The 22414-nt window shown below is 35.9% G+C and overlaps 1 pseudogene; it reads left to right on the top strand.

The window, feature by feature from the left end:
* Window positions 1-8971: 8971 nt before the first annotated feature.
* Window positions 8972-21159, top strand: LOC100727730 (nucleolin-like; annotated as a pseudogene).
* Window positions 21160-22414: the final 1255 nt, after the last annotated feature.

Here is a 22414-nt window from a genome sequence, read left to right as displayed (position 1 = left end):
AATGATCAACCCTTAGTCTAGACTTTCAGCCTACGAAACCACAGTTTTGAAAGTGTGCCTAGAAAGCTTTATAAATTTCTGCATACAGAAAAGGAATTCATGTTTCCTTTAGATTTTACCCTAGATCACTCATGGGTAATTGAGTAGTGAAAACTGAATGGCATACCATAACTATCACATCTTTTTCTGAGTTCTGTGAGTAGAGAAAGAAATATAACTTGTATTATTCCATCAATATCTGGGTCCATCAATATCTGGATAGCAATCATTTCTTGAACACCTCCCTGTAATTTATGCAGTGACAATGTAGTAGTTAGGAAGATGAGAGCACGTGTCTCTCACCAAGTGGCAGAAAAAAGAAAACATTCTATCAGCTGGATCTCTAGAAGATGGTGAGAAGGCAGAACCATGCAGGTCTGATTCTTCTCCCCCAGCATACTTATCTGAGAAGTCTCCCCACTTCTCTTAATAAGATGTTGTAAAATAAAAGAGTACATAAAAGTAGAGATTCTTCCAGAAATAATCAGCGTATGTGGGACATATTTCCCTCTCTCATCAGTAGTTGTATGTGGCTAGGTCTTATAAAAAAGATAAAAATTTTGCATGAAAAGTTGTACCATGTCCTGAGAGAAATAAAGCCTAAATGGCAAGTGAATTCAAATTAACATCAGACTTACAATGTTTAGAATCTCCACACGAAACAACTTAGAGTCACCAGAGGACATCAAGTCAATATACAGAATGATTAGCTTTGTGTATTTAGAATGACAACTCTGGAATCAGTGTATGATCTCGGAAAAGAATTACCAGAGAAAGTAGTAGACAGCAGTGATGATCTAAGACAGAAACTGCAAATTCCTACAGGGACACCAAAGCAAAAGAAACAAGCAGAGAGCATATCCAGAGGGTTTTTTTTTTTTTAAATAAAACAATGGATATAAATCAGTGTGGAAGAGATATGGAGGAAAATGAGATCTACTATGGAACTCTAGTTTGACAAATTTAATATAACGTAACATGATATCAAAATGTGAAATTTCCATGAGAGTAGATGGTGAGCTCTGTTGTTGGATTGTTACTTAATGTCTGTCCTATCCTCCAGGGAGCTATTCCAAAATTCCCTAAACTGAGCAGCTTACAAACAATAGAAATTTACTCCTTACAGCTCTGGTCCCTCATAAGTCCATGATCAAGGTGCCAGCAGATTCAATCTCTTTTGAAAGCCCCATTCCTGGTTTGAAAACAGTGCCATCTTACTGTTATCTCACAGAGTAGAGAAATAAGCATCTCCAAAACTTCTTTTAAAAAGAGCACTAATCCCACAGATGAGGGCACCACCCTCATGAACCATCTCCCAAAAGCCCCCACCTCTTAGTTCCATTGTCTTTGGGGCTAATATTTTATTAATTTGGAGAGAATTAAAGCATTTAGAACATACCAAGATCCAAGACCTAAGAACCCCTCTTCAGTTTGGACTGAGACTGGCTGGATCCTTTCAGAAATCAGTAAGGACTCAGATTCTATTATTTTTCTTTTGGCCAGTTTCAGTCTTTGCTGTCTTCTGGGAAGTGACTCTGTACTAACTGAAAAGAGAATACGTAATCTTGTCAATATTCCCTTTCTTCAAGAATGCAAAGCAAAGAACAATGAAAAAAGAAAAAAACAAAATCTTCATCATGTTCAGGATGTTAAAATACATTGCGAAGAATCACATCAAACAATAGTGAGAAGTAATTAGCTCAAAGTGGGTTTGACTCATGCCTTATCCAAATGCCATCTTTTCAAAATGAACAACCCTGGCAACGTTATGCTAAGTAGTAATTCTGCCTGTCACTTTAGACAAACACCATGGCTCTCTTTCCCTTTACTTTATTCTTTTCCATTTATTATCACCAGTTTAACAACACTTAGCACCTCGATTTTCTCATGGCTTATAGTTGCCTCCATCAGAATACCAGCTCCTTGGAGAAGAAATTCCATACTATAACCTTATTATAAATAATTCTTGGCACATAGTCATCCAATGATTTAAAAAAATATGTGAATGAATGCATATCAAAATTATTTTATAAATTTTTGTTTTCCAACACTGCTATACTGAGAACCTTGCAAGTTAAACAGGTGTGTTCCCTATTCCTGAGGCTTCCGAGCTGACTACAGTACCTGACTGCAACATTTCTCTGAGAACGGTTGCAGTCTCTTCTAACTGAAACTTTATCTTATGATCTGACTTTTAACATCCACCACTGATGGGACCCTGCCACATCTGAATTAAAGACAAGGACACATTTATAAATATTCAGCTGCTGAAGAGCAGCGGGGCCAATCAAATGTCTTCTGGGAATTTGAAATGCAAAACCTACAAGAACCAAGCATGAGAAGCTGGGGCTAAAGCCAGGAAAAGACAAGAAATAGAGTTGAGGCCGTAGCTGCTGAGGTTGATCAGTTACACTTCAGAAACTAGGAGCAACCCATGTTCTTAAAGAATAGAAGCCATGAATGAGCAGAAGATACAAGTACAGAAAATTTAAATTTATTCTTGGGGCTGGGGATTTAGCTCAGCGGCATAAGCACCTGCCTTGCAAGCAGACGGTCGTGAGTTCGGTCCCCGGTACTGATAAAAACGAAAAAGACAAAGAAAAAAAAATTTATTCTCAGGAAAAAAAATCAGGAATCAACCCATCAATGGTAGGTTATTGTTTCTATGAGCCAGAGACACAACTGCTGACTTCCACAGCTAAGCCAGCTGTGATCATTGTGGGGTCCGGTTATGTGAGTAGTTTCCTAAAACAACTTTATCACGCTAATCATTTGCATAACACAATTTACAAACTCATAATGTGAAATGCAACAGATTCTAGCACACTGACAGAGCTGTATAACTACAACCCCAGTCACACTTAAATCTTTTTTGTTATCCCAAATAAAAACACTAGCAACTCTTTCCCAATAAATCTGCGTAACTTCCGAGCTACTTTCTATCTTCACAGACTTTCCAAAACTGAAAACAATTTTTTTTCAAATACACTCTGCTGGTAACAATAAAGAGCTTTATGTATCCAAGGAAATGGAAATCCTTCAAAGTGCGCTCTCCCACCATATTAGAGTAACACCAGAGAGCAACAACAGAGACATACTTAGAATATAATTGCTTTCATAAATCTATTTAATTTAGTTTGAGCCTATAGAAAACATAGTTGCAGTCACATGGTTATACATATTCAAAGTTAATATATTCTGGCTATGGCTAAATTTCAGTATTTACCTTTCAAAATACCATGAAACTTTACTTGTCTGCAGAATATAACACAACTGACATATGATTCTCTTAAAGGGAATTAGAAAGAATACAGAGTTCCACACACGCAGAGGAAGGGGAAGAAGCCCACAAGCCAGGGCAGGCTCTTCCTGTGACAGACCTCTGATGTGAACCTTTCTCTCCTCCCTAGTCCTCTTCCTCCTCTTGACTACCACTCCTTCTTCCCCTCTCCTCACAAAATAACTCAAAAAATCTTGCCTTTTGTTATTAGTCAAAGCAGGATTCAACAGGGAGAAATAGAAGGAAAGCTAAGAACTTAACTCAAACTCTTATTCCTGCAGGTTTATGAGAGTAGCTCTTTCCTGAGGACCAGTCCCTCACACTTACTTTGCAGATGAAAACTGACAGTCAGCAGTCATGGCCCCAGTCATAATTTAAGCTCTAAACTCAGAGCTTTGGCAAAAATGTTCACATCTGATATTCAAGTTTAGGATAAACCTAATTGCACACCTGGGAAGAAACAGATTTCTCCAAGATTATCAAAGTGGATCAGTTACTACATAGGTGAGTCATCACAGTGATTTTTTTTCCCTTTAACTTCTTAGGAAATAAACTTAATCTCTCTGATAAATTGTATAGTCATTTGTTCCTAGAAACTTTAGAACTCTTTAACATTAGAAATATTACAGCAAGCAAAAGTGTTCTCACCTTTGGGTTTTTTTTTTTTTTTTCCCTGCACATTGAACAACATTCTTGAATTGTTTTTTTGTTTTTGTTTTTGTTTTTTTTTAAATTTTGAGGTAAGGTCCCCCTTAACTCTCAGATTGCATAGGCTGGGACAGAATTTAAAACCCTCCTGCCTCAGTCTCCCAGAATAGGCATGTGCCTCAAGTCTCAGCTTTGACTTCAAGTTTGCTGAGGCAAGATAAGACATGAAACCAGGCCTAGCACTGAGTAGCAAAGGGACAAAATCCATCAGTTAAAAACAAAATATAAGCATAATGAATGAACACAAGTAAAAATGATGATTTTTTTTGTATTAATCTTTCAAAAGTGATGACCTCCTTGGTCTTGAAACTGCCTCGCTTTCTTCTTCCATCCCTTTTCTTCTCTTTCGATCATATAATCCTGAAAGACCTCCAGAAAGGCAAACTGACGTTCACAGGTAAGAAAGCACTGAAAATAACTGCAGAGAAAAATGAAATCGCTGTTTCCTAAAGCCTAAAATGAGTTTTTAATTAAAAATGTGTGATGTGCAGGCATTAAAAATACAAATTCAGCAATCACCTCCCTTGGAGGTGAGAAGCTTTTTGGAATAAATCTGGAAAAATGTATTTTTCAGCTAAAACTTACGTATTTTTTTTTCATTTACTTTCTTTCATAAAAATACTTGAAAGACAAATATTTCAAGATAGATGTGTATATAGTATATGTGTATCACATCATTAACATTAAAATTGCAATGTAAAAGTCTACTTGCTCTGATAATTAAGACAGAGGACTTGGAAACACCTTTCATTCTTGTGATTGATTTAATACTATTTTATTTTGTTTAATTTTGTGTGTGAAGGTATGGACAACTATTTTGAAGGAAACAAGACACATTACGGTAGCCACTGTTGATATCCCTGTTGTGTTGTTTTGAAGTCCTGTGTTGCTTGCATTGTTCTGTTCTGATTTGCTTTGCTCTGTTTTGCTTTTCTTTGTTTTATTCTCTTTAAGATAAAAAAAAAAGAGTAAGGACTTGGTCCATTTTAAACTTGTGTCTAGATTTTCTGTCTCCTTCTCAGTTTAATCATGATCAAATTTCAGTTTCACTGAGGCCGTTTAGGGTTCACTGTAAGAATGCAGATCGCAGATCCTGCTAACTTGTACCTCTGTCAAGGCTGTTAGCTAAATGCTTGTGCTGCTTTCTGTGCCCCGAGGCTGATCCTTCCACCAGGAAGTAAACTGTAATAAACCCACTCAGGTCAGAGCAGAGCCTGGCTGATATCACTGGGTGGGACCAAAGAAATCTTAGTTTGTAAAATTTAAAAGCCCTTCTTTAATGAATAATGGGTGGACACAAAGTCATTTTCACTGAGCTGTTCTCATTTTATAGATGAAAATTTTAGAGGAAAAGTACAAGATATACTCACAGAAGGCAGGCAAGAGAGATTAGCTGGAGCAGGGAAATAATTCTTAATGAGCAAATGTATTTTGGTTCTATCATATGAATTTCTTAACTCAAACATCACTCATCTTTTCCTTATGAAAGAAATATTTTATGAGCAGAAGTTATGGGCCAGGATATTAAGGATGAAGGGGTACGGGCAAAAGTGTGCTAACTTATTAGTAGTGAGGAAGAGAAGTGAAAATCGCTTGCAACTCATCAGATTGGGAAAACAGAGATTACTAGCAGCTACATAAAAATTATAAACAGCGAAGAAAGTTTATGATAATGCCCTCTGGGAATGTTAAAAGGACAGGAAGGTGTGGGAGGACACTGCAAATGATGCCGAAGAGGTGGGCAGAGCTGAGCCATTAAATCTCATATTTACTAAGTTAAGGAATTTGTATTTTATTCTAAAATTGAAAAACGTCACAAAACCCACAATCCTGAAGCCTGAGGCCATTCATAGAATCTCCTCTCATAGAATGAACTTTACGTTCTTTAGAAATACCATTTTCCTTATTTTTATAATGATACTCTGAAAATTCCCTTTATTGATTGTATCATTCCTGGACCATTTTAAACTGAACTAGCGTTTATGTATCCTCCTCCATAATGACCTCTCATTTTCTTTGAAGATTTCAATGTATTTTTACAGTTACAAGAGCTGTAAGACATCCTAGAACAATACTCATTTTAATCTTTCTTTGTGTTTTTCATCTTCTTTCTTAAAGGAGTTGGTTGGTTTGGCTTTCAAAAGATGAAGGGAAAAAATATTGATTCCAGAGGAAGATTAGAAAACACCTTGAAACAAATGATATGCCTTGAGACCATAATATGAAGTGAAATAAATCAGACACATACACTTCAGTATCACTTGGTTTTTTTCATATCAGAGATCGAAAATATAAACAAAAAGCAAAATAAAAGACAGATGAGAGGTAGTAGGGAGATCATGTCAAATATGAAGGTGAACAAGAGATAAAGGGTGCAAGAGGGAGAGGAAGGAGAGAATGAGGTAAAAGAGTTGAAGGAAAGAAAGGATCTCAGAAGTTTCACCAATAGGAAGGGGAGGGAGGGTTTAAGGAGCAGGAGACGAAAAACAGCTAAGATGCGTCATGTACACGCAGCAACTCTCAACAATGAATGTAATCATTATGCACTGCAAATATGCACTAATAAAAATGTTAATTAAAAAATAACTGAAAGAGAAACAATGACAACTTTCCCATCACCTCACTCTTGTTTTCCATGAATTTCAACACAATTTCTATGCATTGGGACTGATTGCATTTTTTTATTTAAAGAAAAAAAAAAGAAAAACAGAAATGATACAGAATTTTAAAAGAATAACAGTAAGAAATCACTAGTTGATAAATTACATATTGTTATCTTAGAAGTAGTTGTTCAAGCTACAAAATCAAAGCATAAAAAGTGGACAATGAAACAATGACAGTATAAACTATTCTTTTTGATAAACTAACAAAAACTTAGTAGTATGGTTATCTATCTTGCACACTGATACATACAGTTATATCCTTTAGAGCACTTTCTTTCCCTTTCATTACTGTAATAGGTACTATGCATTTTGAATCTTATTACTCTTTCAATTTTTTATTATTTTTATACTACAGAGACAATATGATATTTACAAATATGAGTCTGATTTATTTCACTTATGAGTATGGTCTCAAGTTGCCTCCATTTACCTATAAAAAGCCTCAAGATCATCCTTTTTATAGCTGAGTAATATTCCATTGTATACAAGTAACACATCTTTTTCATCCATTCTGCGGTTCATGGGCATTTTGGTTGTTTCCAAGATTTAGCTATTACAAATTGAGCTGCTATAACCATGGGTGCTTATATATCCCCGTGACATGACCTTTTCAATTTTTCTTGGAAAATCCCCAGGAGGGAAATAGCTGGATTGAATGGAACTTCCAATCCTGGCTTGTAGAGGAATCTCCATACTGATTTCCACGGTGGCTACACCAGTCTCCACTCCCACCAACAGTAAAGAAGTGTTCCTTTTTCCCTACATCCTCGCCAACATTTGTTATCAGTTGATTTCTTGATGGCAGCCATTCTTCCCAGAGTGATATGAAATCTTAAAGCTGTTTTAATGTGCATTTCTTGAATGACCAGTGATGGTGAACATTTCTTCATGTATTTATTTGCCATTTGTAGATCTCCATCTGAGAAATGTGTGTTCATCTCGGATGCCCATTTTTGGAGAGGGTCTTTGAATTTAGGGGTCTTGATGTTTTTCAGTTCTTTATATGTTCTGGATATAAGGGACTGATTGAATTTTAAGTCATTTCGCAGTCTTTTTATTAGTAAAAAATGTCTGTAAAAAAAATAAGTGACACAGGGTAGAAAAATAAAAACACAGCTAAGGATTGTGGATTCTGCAGTGTAAGTTCCAGTCTTGTCATTGTTACAATGCTTGTTAATTCACTTACTGAGAATCAGATTATGAATCTTTTAGCTTTCCATCTGTAGCCAAAACATAGAGTGCTACTAGGTCAGAATAAAACATAATAACAGCCTCTGATCATGTGTCAAAAATTTCACTATAAATTTGAAATATAAAACATTTGATGTAGAAGGTAATCATACATGAGAACTTCTTCACTATAATACTTGGCAAATAAATATATCATCAGTAAAATATGAAGTCTCAATACTAGTTAGAAACCTAGTACTGAAATGAAAATAAAGATCTGTACTTTCACTAACTCTAGTACTTTCAAGTCAATATCAGCTTAAATTGTACTTTAGAATGTGTTTCTTTTTATTTTCTTCAGAGAAAGGCAAATTTTACCTGCATTAATAATTTTACTAAAATTGTGTTTTGTGTTCAAATAAAGCTAGACATTATTTAAAAATAAATCCAGTAATAAATACACTTACTATAAAATAAGTCAGTGACTCTGCAAAGAGTTACATTAAAAAGAAATTTTTCTTCCTGATATATTGTTTTAAATGACATTTCTGATGTACACTTTTATCTCTAATTAGTGAAATCCAGAAATAAATTCATGTACACGTAAATAATCCCAAGAAAAATATTTTTATAAAGCAAAATGCATTTAGACTGATTTAATTCTCTTGGTATAATTTTGCTTCTCACTCAAAAGCAAAAGAAATCAATACAGAGACCACATAAGCAAACATGTCAGAGAAGTCAGGGTGATCCCCTATACATGAGGGTAGTCTTATTGGACACTTAGGTAGGAGTTTCTGTATTAAAATCAGGAAACAGCCAGATGTCAGAGGCTGCAAGGATAGAGATCACAAAGTGGTTCAAGACCCTCTTGGGCAAGATCCATGTAGATGAAACCCAGCACTGGAAAGCAAGATGCAGAGGGGGACATGGCTCACAATAGCCACAAAACTGGTCATCAGAAAGAAAAAAGTAGAAGAAGAATGAGAAGATAATGCTTAACAGCTGGACAATATATAATAGAGTTAATTTGTTTTGATTCATGTTTCCAATGGAAATCTAGTTCCTCTGTTTAATATCTAATGAGTATACTGAGGAGTTTAAAATCATCATGGTAACAAGCATAAAACAGACGAAAGTGGGTTATGCAGGAAGACGCCCAGCAAAGAGCACACTTGGACTCTTTCTCCAGGCTGGGTCCACTCAGAGTGGTGCTTCCGTTTACACTAAAGACTCCCCCCAGGCTGGTGTTTATGCCTCTGTCATACATCCTCACTTCTCTGCTAAGTTGCATGTGACATCCCCTGACACACAGCTGAGCCTTCACGGAAGGCTCATGGAACCACGGGAAGAGCTGGTGTCACTATCCACACCCAGTGCAGACGTGGCAGAGCGGGTCAACGCCAATGACCTCAACCTCCTCGCTTCTAATTATGAGAGGTAAGGTAGTTGGAAAGCTTGGCAAGCTGTTCTGTGAGTTTCCTAGCTGGGACCTTTCCCCATGCAGCCTCTGAAATCTGGCTGTGTTTCCTGATTTTAATACAGAAACTCCTACCTAAGAGTCCTGTAAAATAAGACTACCCTCATGTATATGTGATCACCCTCACTTCTCTGACATGTAGGTGGGACAAACACATACTGCAGGATGATCAGTGTTTGTTTAGTAGGAGAGGCACCTTCTACTCTCAGGTTTGGGCTTTAGCCAATTCAGAACTAATAGTGTAGATTCTACTTGGCACCACATCATTGCCTTGACTATTGCAAACTCTTACAATTAAACTGTATTCTTAGTTTCTAGCCTTTCCAGCTCATCGAAATACAAACTTGTCTTTTTATTTTCTAAGAGAAAGCAAAGGTATACTTAACATAAAATTTTTAATTCTTCCACAGTATATGTAAAGTTCAAATTCAAAAACAAGAAATACCTTTGTCTTCTAATAATTCTGCATCCATTTTTTTTTCCAAAACCATGCTAAGAATTCCCCTCTACACCTGTCTAGTCTATTATCTGTTCTACCTGACTGTGGGATGCTGGTAATGTAAGATCACTGATGAGGATTTCTCATGATAGAAGGATTAATCAGACCCTAAAGTGCTCCAGGAAAAGAAGCACAGTCATATTGTAATCCCCTGCCCCCCAAAATGCCATGTTCAAGGCCAGAGAAGCAGACCAAGAGTCAATCTGAGAGCTGAGAGTTAACAGGAAGCGATAGGGAAAAACCAGAGGAGCTTAGGTGAGGCTGGAAAAGAAAGGATCAGAAGCAGTCAGGAAGTGACAGGAGGAAGTTTGTGTTTCAGACATGTGGTCACTCGCAGCTCCTGTGTGTGTCATCACAGTGACATAGACGGCAAAGCTATGTAGGGCTGAAAAGCAAAGAACTAAAAAATCTTATAAGTTCCTCAACTAAAATAAAAATTACATAACAACTGAGACAAAAGTGATTTTAAAAGAACCAAGCAAACAAATATTTATTTCATTACGGTCCCTAAATATGAAATTTTTATCATGAAGCTAAAGTCTACTGACATGCCAGGTCTTCAAACAATAACCTCCACTCCCCTCTGCGAATGAGGTTAAAAGGGACCAAGCACGAGGACAGTGTAGGTGCCGTGGATCCCAGGGATGGATACTTCATGGGTAAGATGCACGCCATCTCCAAGTCCAGATGCACCGCTTAGAGTCTCTTGGCCTTGAGAAATGCTCCTTTACCTATGTTCCCTTGGATTAACAGTCCTTACCATCATGTAATAATTTTTAATGCAGCAATAATATAGTGGGGCTCCAGAAGACAGAATGGTCCAAAGGAAGAAATGCCTTGGGAAAGGAAATGGCCATTCTCGGAAGGGGGTCCTTAAACAAAAGTGCAAAAGAGCATTTAGGCCAGCAGCACACATATATCTGTCATTTCAGCTGTCTCAGTGGATAGCTGGAGGCTACAGATTCAAGTGCAGCCTGTGCAACTCCGTAGGAAGCTGCAGGAAACAAAAAGGGCAGGGGATTTAGTTCAGCGCAGAGTCTTCAGGTTCGATCCCTAGTACCTCACCATATGCACAAAAAGAGCAACATAAAACATTTGAATCCCTAATACTGCTGTAAGTCATGTTTCAAGCCCCTTCTAAGAGCAATTATACAGCACATTATGACTCCCCCTGGTCACAACTCTGTCTAGCTCTTTTTTCTTAGGGACTAGTTTAAATTTTCTTAGATTTATGTAGTAACTCACTATCCTCTTAATAATTTCCTTCGAATTTGTGGTAAGGCAGTTAGGTTGGGGAAAAGAGATATCTCTGTTGTTTTCTATTGTTTTAATCAAATTTAGATAATATGTAAAAATTGTTCTTCAAATTTGATTATTATGAAGCCATTTATCTAGGAATTAAAGCCTTTTTATTAATGGCAAGAAATATTCGATTTGATCTCTTTTTCTTGATTCAAAGCAAAGAAAATGATGCATTAATTTTTTAAAAAATGAGTCTCCATAATAGTCCAGGTCAACAAGTAAAATAAGGTTAGTGCTGTAAGAAGGGTGCTTTGAAGAGCTTGTTAAAAGAAGCAGCAAACAAACACAAGAGCTGGCAAGAAATCTTCTTTCAATGCTCTGAATTTCCTTGAATTTCTTTGTTTAAATATTCCTGCTAAAACAGCATATCCCTCAGAAAGGGAACATATAAATAAGAGAATTTGTAAAGAATATGTTTCACACAAAGCTATTTACTTGGAAGCATGAGATCTCCTTTATGTGCTCTGTGAAAAAGACATTTGCTTGGAATTTAAGATCTTAAAGTATTCTGCTTTTCTTCCCTTAGCTATCCAACACAGCAGCAGGGCTGCAGCAAAATTACTGTACATAAACTCTTCAGATAGGAGGCAACTGCTCATTTTGAGTGTAGGTGGGAAAGGTTTGATTTGACAGCACCGAAAGAACATCCATTGATTTCACTGTATTTTTTGTTCTCCAAATACAGATTGATCTATTTTTTCAGTCGTTTCCAAGATCCTTCCCACATGACTACTTAAATAGACACAAGAAGAGCTTTTTGTGGCAGTTCTATAAGGCTTTCAAACTGTAGAGTATCAACTCAAATGCATTAACAGCTGAGATCTATTATATTTTGTGAATTTCAACTTGCTACCAATGAACATCTAAAATATTTGCACTTCAAAGGTCTAAACTTCCTAGAATGCAGAGTATTAATTTTATTAATGTGAAAATATTACCATGATTTTGAGAAATGCCATGATTTTGATATTTCTCATGCTTCTTTATATCACTCTCATTTTCTGTATCTCTTGATTTACTCTGTACTTTGACTTCCTAACACTTAGCAAACACTCAATAAATTCATGTTAATTAAAAACTATAATCTGAGAACATATTTAATTTGTCATACATCACTGGAAAGGAAGACTGAAACAAAGTAAAACAAAATGCATACAAAAATGATTTATAGTTACTTTGGTTTTATACCAAGTTTAAGTTTCACTTTGTGCTTTATTATCTTTTAATTCTCTCAAACATGCTATGTTAAGAGTAAAGCATCATTTTTAGAAATCTAGTGATCTACCTATGATGGTATTTCATTTTATTATTTCACCTTACCAATAGCTAAATTCTAATGTTAAGAGTGTTTCTAAAAAGCAAAGTGATCAATCTGTTACAAAAATATTTTTAACTATTCTTTGATGTTAAATCTTGCTCTCTGTATGCTTTTGCTCCTTTTTATTTATTTTTTTGATTTGTGAGTTTCAATAAATAATCTTCAGTGTTGTTGCCCAAGAGATCTGCGTCTATTGACCAATGAAGTGCATTTTTTGAATCCAAAAAGACAAGTATTATTTCTTCCTCGGTCTATTATGAAAACTCTACTGAGAAGTAAAATATAATCTTTCAGTAGGCATGTTGAAATTAGTTCAAAATTTGCTAATACAATTCGTATTTTGACTGTTGAATAACATGCACCATAGTTTTCCAACTATTCAGGTCTCCTAGCCATCAGAAGGGATAAATTCTGAAAAAAGTAAAGGGTAGAATCTTAAATTTTGTAATTAAAATTGATATTAAAAAATCATGAAACCAAATTTTAAAAATTAAAACATAGCACTTACAAATTAGTTAAAAGTTTTCAGTCACTATTTTGAAATATATTTTTACAAAATTATGGTGGTACTTTTGTAATACAGGATAGCTAGAAACATTTCAGAACAAAATGTCAAGAGGTCACAAGGATATAAAAACCTAATATGCAAATAAACACTATATTTTTAAGTTGTAACTGCATTATTTTACAAAATTTTATGTGCATATGTGGAGAAAGGTGTACAAAAATGGTAAGTTTAATTAAAATTTATCTGAGAATTTGGTCATTACTTGCTAGAAATAACAGTCAATGGTATTCAGAAATTTTAATATTGATGCTCACTGTTATTTTTCCTTAAAATCCAGTGTAACAAAAATTTTATAGGAGACAAATACATAAAAAAGCTTTTATACACAAAGAATAATATTTAGATTTTCTATAAATTCTCATAAATACCTTTTTCACTGTCAGTTGTTGCTTGTTTATACATTTAATGTTGACTTAAAGTTAATTAGTAGAAATCAGTTGTTTCAAACTCTTTCTATGTTCCAAAGTTGCCACAGAGCAACACAGACCCTTTTGTTACAATAATGCATCTGGACTTATTTATGCTCTCAGTTCCATGAAATATAACAGTACTAACCATCTCTAATTGGAAAAAAAATAATTAAACTTTGTTCTTCAAGTTTAAAACACAGAGAACTAAGAAAGCAAATGCATTTAGTTAGAAATAAACAATTGTGCCTTATGTTTGGCTTCCACTTCCATTTTAGATTTATTGACCACTTGGAAAGAGAAATGAAAGTTATTGTCTTAGGGCAATGCTGGGAAAATAGAAGCCTGGTTACATTATGTGCTATTCCTTTAAAAAGTAAAATACCCTGCACCAAAGTACTAGCTGTACCTCTGTTCTTGATCTCTGGCATAGACAAGAAAGAAAGAAAGAGGAAAAAATAATTATATTCTCTCTGGCATAAGAAAGGGGAAATAAAAGATAATTATGTTTCTTTATAAATTTGTTAGAACTTAATAAAATTTAACTGATTCAAAATGTGCTTTGGAATCTACCAACTCTTGATAAAGATACCAACAGTCTTTCAAATAAATAAGTCCTGAGATTACTTCAATGTTGTGATCCTATTTCTGAACGGAGCATCTCCTACTGACTAATTCCCAATCCCAGACAACTCTAATGCACGGCTTCTACATTACTGCTCTACTTTTTGCTACTGTCGTCAAAATGCCTTGTGATACTTTAATGTTACTCATCGTGCCAACATGTCTTCATTTCTAAATATACATTTCAACCGGTCCCTTATTCTTCAATGATTTCTACAATTCTATCCCAGAATCACATGGGTAACTCTTCAAGATGAATCTGATTGTCTGTCAAACACCTCAAGCTCAGTCTGTAAAAATCTGAATTAATTACTTTCTCTTCCAAATTTTTTAAATTTTTTGCTGCTTATTAAAGTTTATCAATTTAGTCCAAGCATTTGCCCATGCCAGAAACATAACATTTTCTTTTCATAACTGTCCTTATTTCTGTTTTTTGAATGTCTGCCAGCTATATCCTAAACGTATTTTAAATCCAGCATTCTCTCAACCTCATTCTCATTTCCGGTGCAGATTTTCATTAACTTGCACTATGATTATTCATTGGTCTTGCAACCTCAGGGTCATGTGACTTCAGCTCAGGCATGTTGAAATCAATGCAATCCTTCTACAAGAGCAAATCTGGTCATATATCTCATTGACAGTCTGGCAGGGTTTGTCCACCAGCAATTCTTAAGCTCAGATCAGGGCTTGAATGATCTTATTACTTCCATTCACCTTCATCGTTTCATTTCTCCCCCATCCACCCACATACACACTTTGTAGCTTTCAGAAAGACTCACAATTCTAATTTCATCTTTTGTACACACTTACATAATTTTACACTTTCTACATTTTTCACCCATCAACATACAAGCATCTTTAGAATGTTAAATATATTACACTCCAGATAATTAAATAAACTCTGCTGTTTGGGTCCATTATGGCCCTGAATTACAGAGCTTTCACTTTAATGTAATTAAGTATTCAAGTCCTTTTTTCTCCAAACTATGTATAAAGGAAGAGACATCTGCGTTTGTCTTTTTATCGTGATATCAAAAAAGGTTCCCAGCACTATTATATCTTATACAAAAATTAAATAGAAACTTTTAAAACCATAAAAGAATCTGATTTGTGTTTTACCTTTCTCTCAAAGATAACATTGTATAAGAATTTTTCAACTCAATAGATATCTAAGCATTTGAGATTAGACAAAACAGCAAGATTCGATAAATATGAGAAAGTGAGAGCAAGTAAACAAAAACCATGTATTCTTAAAACATTTAAGAATCCATCCAATAGACAAACACAATGTGTAATTATTTAAATTTTTAAAATACTGTCCCTTCCTAAAATTGTTTTTGTTGTTGTTGTTGTTGTTGTTGTTTTGTTTTGTCTACACATTCAGAGACTTCTCAAGAATGTAAGCACAAACCTCCCTGGGCTTTGCATTTGGATATGCCAACAGTAAAATCTGTGAGAAGAATCCAAACAATCAACTTACCATATATGAAATGGTGGCTGTTACCAATTCTTTTGATGTCTTGTTTGCCTCTTCTTTGCTCTCTACCATCAGCCAGTTGTAAATACAAGGTTTCTAACACAAATCTGAGTACTGTCTGTCATCCTTATCAAAGTGAAAGACCTAATTCAGCCTAATTCAAATGAGTAATTGCTTTTAAAAGATTAAAACTGTCCATGAAGTATTTCTTGATTTACTGACAAAAGTAGCTTCTATTGATTTATAATCCTGTCTCACCCAACTACAAAACTAAGTGGGGAATTACTTCATTTGGCAGAATTAAAGTGTGTGATAAGAGACACTAAGTGCATATTGTTATCATTTTAGCGTGTTTTAATGAGATTCCTCTCATTTGCACAAGCAGCAGTAAGGACTATCCTGGAGCTTCATGGGTAGGAAGAAACTGTCCACACTTCTTTCTTATATTTACTCTCGTAAAACACAGCATGCTGCTTTTATCAATAGGTAAACTACTGTTTAGCAGAAACCATGTAAAAAGAAAATTTGAGCTTTTACATGAATGCATATTCTTATATTTTTTCTCACTTTTACAACAGGAAGGCTACAAAAAGATATCATAAAAATGCAAAATAGCAAAAGGATTATTTTATAAAATACATACTGTATTACGAAGTTGCTTCCAGGCAATTTATCAAATCACAATCGATACACGAGTGGATCTTTTTCAGAATATGACACTGGATCAGTGCTAGAAACCAATATTCTCACTCTGAAGAAACGACAACCACGCACAGCATCAGTGTCGGCACCCTGAGGGACAGATTTTTTTCATGATCCCTGATCATGACAACAGTTTGATGGTAGTAAGGAAGATTTCAGGAAAAGTCAATAAAGAAACTGTATTCACTGAAAAGCCTTTAATTACATGTACTTTCACTGCACATGCTTAAATATTTCCAGCACCTACAAATCCCTCAAACTCTAGCATTAAATACAAGCTCTTTGGCAGGCATCAATGCAGAGTTGCTTGTGAGCTGCTTTGGGTTGCCTCAAGTTCTTGCTTCAGGCGTGGTTTTTTACAACCTTGTGCACCACGGTGTTACAGGGCTCACCCTTCCCTGCCTCGTGCCTTTGTTGGCTTCTTTTCCTTCTGTTTAAAACAGCTTCCTCCAATCATGCATAGAAAATGGGACCAGCTCTAGATTAAGACATCCCAGAATTTAATAGCCCAAAGAAGAGAGGTTGTCACTCTTCTACTGTTACGCTCTTACCTCCAAACACCCTGCTTATGTGTGTTCAAAATTAAAAGTAGTCATTTTGTGACTGGTGAGACTAGGTCATCATGTGTGTCACTGTGGAAGGAAAAGCTGGATAATAAGAGCTCATATCACATGAGGATTTCAGAGTCAAAAACATGAGCTGCAGGAAGAGGTGAGGAAAGGAAGTGAAAAGAATTAATATGTTTGCATATGTACCAACTCGACAAAATGAATGTAATCATTATGTACTACAAATGTACTAATAAAAATTTTTAGAAAGAAGCCTAAAGAAGAAAGGCAAAATAAGCAATATCCACTTATGTCTACTCCTTGAATGCAAATAAATGATTTACATCAAATAATAATTTACATCATAATATTCAAAATACCCCTGTCTACCATAATGTCAAAATATAAAATATCTCAAAAATTCATGCAATTAAAGACCTAGCTCTGTGTCTCTGGGTGATAGACATGTTTCTTCATCATATGCAAAACTGGCTATTCATGAACTGACCACAAATGGATAAATGACCAATTTGATCATGGAGTTAGATAATTAAATCTAATATACCCAATATCAATTGGAAGAGCTACAACCAGTATAAAGTGACCTGCTGGGGATTTATTAGAGCTATCAGACTTGGGAAAAGAGAAATATCCAATTCCTACCCATTCTAGCTATCCAACTCAACAAAAGATGGCCTGAAAAGCACTATGAAATTGAGATTTCAGAGACACAGGCTCCTTAAAAGACTAAGACCTAATCAAATGTCTAACTACCGAATTCTTCCACATTCCCTAATGTCTTATCACCACAACACTAAAAATCTATTTCCAGAAAAAAAGGTAAGGGTTTATCTATAGAAGCTTTTTGTGTCCAGAGCCCTATGTTCCACTACAAGGCAAAACCAGAGTACAAATGGACAGAAAAACATCAGATCCTGACTGAGATATGGCAAGAGTGTTGGAATTATCAGACAAGTGTTTAAAAGCAGTATCATTAATATGTTAAAGAATTTAATGGATAACCTGGACAACACACCCAAAAAAATACACACCTAAGTCAAGATATGGACCATTTAAGATAGAACACAAGAAATGCTAATGGATCAGAAGCACTATAAAAGAAAAAGTGAATAATTTTTAGGAGACTGCTAGTGGACTGGACATGGATGAGGACTTAATTTCTGACTTTGAAAATACATTAACAGGAACCTACAAAATATCAAAAGAAAAAAACTTAGAACAGAATATATAAGGGCTATAAACAGACTACAAAGGGTGTCTTATAAATACAGTGACATTACTGGAGAAGATGAAAAAGAGAACAACAAAAGAACTATTTGAAACAATAATGATTGGCATATTCTCCAAATAAATATCAGATACCAAAATTACAGATCAGACACACTTGCAAAACAAAAATCAGGATGGGGATGGCCACACACAAAGTACACCCAACCATTTCGTATCCAATTCACAGAGAATATAATACAGAGAACAATTCCCAAAAAAACCAGAGAGAAAGGGAAAATTCACCTATGCGGAATCAGAGGTACAAATGGCATCTAACACCTCACCAGAAAGCCTGCAGTCAAAAAGATAATGGATTGCATTACTTAAGTTATGGGGAAACAACAGTCAACCTAGAATTTTGAAACCATTGAAATTGAAAAGTAAAATAAGTGCTTTTGCAAAGAAAAATTTAGAGAGTTTGTTACTAGTGGATCTGCCTTTCGAAATATGTTAAAAGTTCATAACAACAGAAGAAAAATAATGAGTCTAAAACAGGTCTACATTGAAAAAGAAGAGCATCTGAAAAGAACACTGAAGTTAAAATACAACTATTTTCATATTAATTGATCTAACAGACAAAAATTTGTTCAAAATAATAGAAAAATAATATAAACAATGTACTAGTAAATTGTTTATATACATGAACAAAAATAAATATACATGTATACATAGTTACATACAAAATCAGTAACAGCCATGAGACAAGGAGCAGAAGTGTGTAATTGGGATTATTTTGTAACTATAAAGGGTATCACATTACCAATGAAGTTACTTGAAAACGGGCTTGTACTATTAAATATATATCACAAACTAAAGCAATCAGTAACAAAAGATGATAAGCTAAGACAGGAAATAAAACAGAGTCATAGGAAATGCTAAATTAAATCTACAGCCTGTGCATTCAGTGCTGTAAGTTTCCCTTTAAACATTTGTTGCATCTCACAAGTTTTGATGTTTTCATTTTCATTTATTTCAAAATACTTTTTAATTTCTCCTGTTTTTCCTTGTCCCATGTATTACTTACATGTGGGTTGTTTAAACACCTAGCATTTGAGAATCTTCTAGATTATTTTCTGCTGTTTATTTCTAGTTAATTGCATTTTAAATAAGCCACTGTGCAGTATCTGTTCTGTTGGAATGATATATTTTATGGCCCACAATGAGGTCTTAGTGAATATTCCAAATGAATGTGTACTCTGCTGTTGGGTAGATTAGCCTATAGATGTCCACTATGTACTGCTAAATATGGTGTTGAACTAAACTTCATTCCTTCCTGTTTTTGTGCCAAATTAATTGCTTGTTTTTCCTAGAAGGATACTGAAGTTTCCACTTATAAAGTGAATCCATTCCTTTCTTCTTGCACTTCATTCAGTTTCTGCCTTACATATTTTAACATTTTATTATTTGGTGCATGTATGTTAAGGATGTTTTCTTGGAAATCTGATCCCTTGACCCTTAGGTAATATCACAGTTTTTCTCTTAAAACTTCTTTTGTTTAGTCTGAAAAATAGTTATAGTGGCCAGAAAAGCCAAGAAAGTGACTGAGGAGGAGGAAGAGGATAACGATAAGGATGAAGATGAGGAGGATGACGGAAGAAGAGGAGGAGCGAGTCTGGCCAGGAAGCACCTGGAAAATGAAAGAAGGAAAAATGACAAACAGAAGGCAGCTCCTGAAGCCAAGAAACAAAGTGGAAGGCACAAAACAGACTCAGCATTCTATCTCCTCAGTGGAAATCGAATTGTAACAAAGCTGCTCCCGAATTAAAAACTGGTACCAGTGAAGTTTTTACTAAAAATGATCTCACTACTGTGGATCTCTGAATTGGTACAAACTGGAAGTTTGGCTATGTGAACTTTGAATCTGCTGAAGACCTGGAAAAGGCTTTGGAACGCACTGGTTTAAAAGTTTTAGGTAAGGAAAATAAATTAGAGTAATCCAAAAGAAAACACAGCAAGAAAGACTGAGATATAGGGACATTTTTGGCTAAAAAAATCTCCCTTCCAAAGTTACTTGTCTCAAAATGCCACAGAGACCAGACTAGTTAGCAGGATGGGAAGAGTTGACGATTTGCTTACATTCAATTTAAGACAAAAGCCAATGCAGAGAAACCTATGAAGAAAAGCAGGGTACAGAGATGGATAGGCAACCTGTTCCCTCTAATATACTGAAGAGAAAGCTCAAAATCAAGACCACACAGGTGGAAAGAACAAGGTCTCAATTGGTGAATCAAAAACTCTGTATTTAAGCACAACAGAGAAATCTCTTTGGGAAGTATCTGAGAAGGCAAGTTTTACCACAGTGCCCCAGAACCAAATGGCAAATCTGAACAGTACACATTTATAGAATTCACTTCCCATGAAGATGCTAAAGAAGCTCTAACCTCCTGCAAATAAAGGGGAAATGGGAACAGAGCCATGATGGAGCTGTAAGGACCCAGGGAATCACCTAGGGCAAGAAGCCAGTTACCCAGAAACCTGTTTGTTAGGAGTCTGTCCTAGGAAACCACTAAAGAGACCTTCAAGGAACACTGGATGAACGACTCTACTGGAGTAAGAATGGTCACTAGCTGGGAAAACAGGTCCTCCAAGGGGCTTGGTTTTGTAGATTTGAACAGTGAGGAAAACGCCAGTGCCTCCAAGGAGCCCATGGAAGAAGGCGACATCAACAGAAACAAAGTCATCTTGGATAAACCAAGGCTTTGGGGACAGCAGTGGCAACAGAGGAGGTTTCAAAGGCTGAGACTGAAGCAGAGGCAGCAGAAGCAGAGTTGGAGGCAGGGGAGGCTTTGGAGGGAAAGGCAGCTTCCAAGGTGGCAGGAGAGGAGGAGGAAATCACAAGCCACAAAGACAGCAGATGAAGTGTGAACAGCCCCTCCTGTCCCTGTCTGTAACCCTTCACTGGAGAGAAAGGACCCTGGGGTTTATTCTGTTACCTGCCAATGACAGAGCCTTTGAAGACATGCCGAGAAGGCACGTATCCTGTAGTCCCCTTGGAAAGCAGAAATGACATTTCAGAAGACACAGACCCGGTATACCCCACTGGTTTTGACTGGAGATTCATAAACTTTTTCAAGAGATGAAGGATGGAGCTAACCTTGATCTGTAAGTTTTGAATTTATACTACTTCATCCCATGCACAAAACCATATTTTTCCAACAAATGTGTGTGTGTGTGTGTGTGTGTGTGTGTGTGTGTGTGTGTGTTTGGGGTGAGGGTTAAAGGAAAACAAAATGTTTTATCATATTTGTTTCTGTGATTTTTAGGACAAATTTAAAGTCTTAACCTCCAAAAATAAATAAATAAAAAGAATGAACCCTAATGTGTAAACCAAGACTCTCAGGACAATGATGTGTCAGTAGGTGCATTAAGTATATTCAGTGCACCAGTCTGACAGGGGTTGTTGATAATGAAGAAGGTTATATAGGGCGAAGCCCATGGGAATTTCTGTATCTTCTGTTTAATTCTGCTATGGACCTAAACGTGCTCTTAAAAATAAAGTACATTTTATATGAACGAAAAAAGAAGAATATAGGCATCTTATCTGCAAATACAGAGGGAACAAAAGCTAGCAGTTTGTAAGTCGATTACTAAGAAACTGATGTATTCCTGGAGAATATGTCACAGAAACATTACATGTATAGGATTTTTATATGCTCGGGAGTGTGTGGTACAGGAATCTAATAAAAGATTTTCTGAAATTAACCTGAAGGATGAGGCACAAGGCCAAGAATAAAGCAAGAAGCAGAAGCAATGTTGGAGAGCCCAGCGCACGTCCACACAACTCCACACGTCCCCCTTTGCTCTAATCAACAACTGCTCCTGTGTCACATAGCAAATGTACTGTATTTACTGAGCACCAGCGTGCAGTGAGTGTTAAGGACTTCCGAGGCTATGAGAAGGCACCCAAAGTCTGAATTAGGCCTGGGTGAGAAGCATGATTGATCTCTGCTGTTTTTCTGCAAAGCACCAAGTTAGAGTCTTGACAGCCCCGAGAAAAGGAAGAGCCAAGTCAGACCTAGAAATAAGCTAAAACCACCTAAAAGCAGGTACATGAGTCAGACTGAGGCCACTGAGGAAGCAACTGCTCTGATTCCACACTCGGGAATGGCCAGTGGTGCTGCAGTTCCTCCGATTAACTTGAGACAGTCCCTTAAGCTCTCGTATCTTCAAAGTGGAAAAAATAACTTTCACATAAAAAGACAATGTTGATCTTCTACACTTTCTGGTTAGCATAAAGACACCTTTATAAAGCTGTCCCGTATGTAGCAGAATTTATAGAATTATATGTATATAAATACAGGAAGAAACCAAGAACTCTAAACAACCTCACTCCCAGTGC

Source organism: Cavia porcellus, unplaced genomic scaffold, assembly GCF_034190915.1.
Source record: "Cavia porcellus strain 051 isolate PalLab524CR breed Dunkin Hartley unplaced genomic scaffold, mCavPor4.1 scaffold_12, whole genome shotgun sequence".
NCBI lineage: Eukaryota > Metazoa > Chordata > Mammalia > Rodentia > Caviidae > Cavia > Cavia porcellus.
This window is presented reverse-complemented; position numbering and strand designations above follow the sequence as displayed.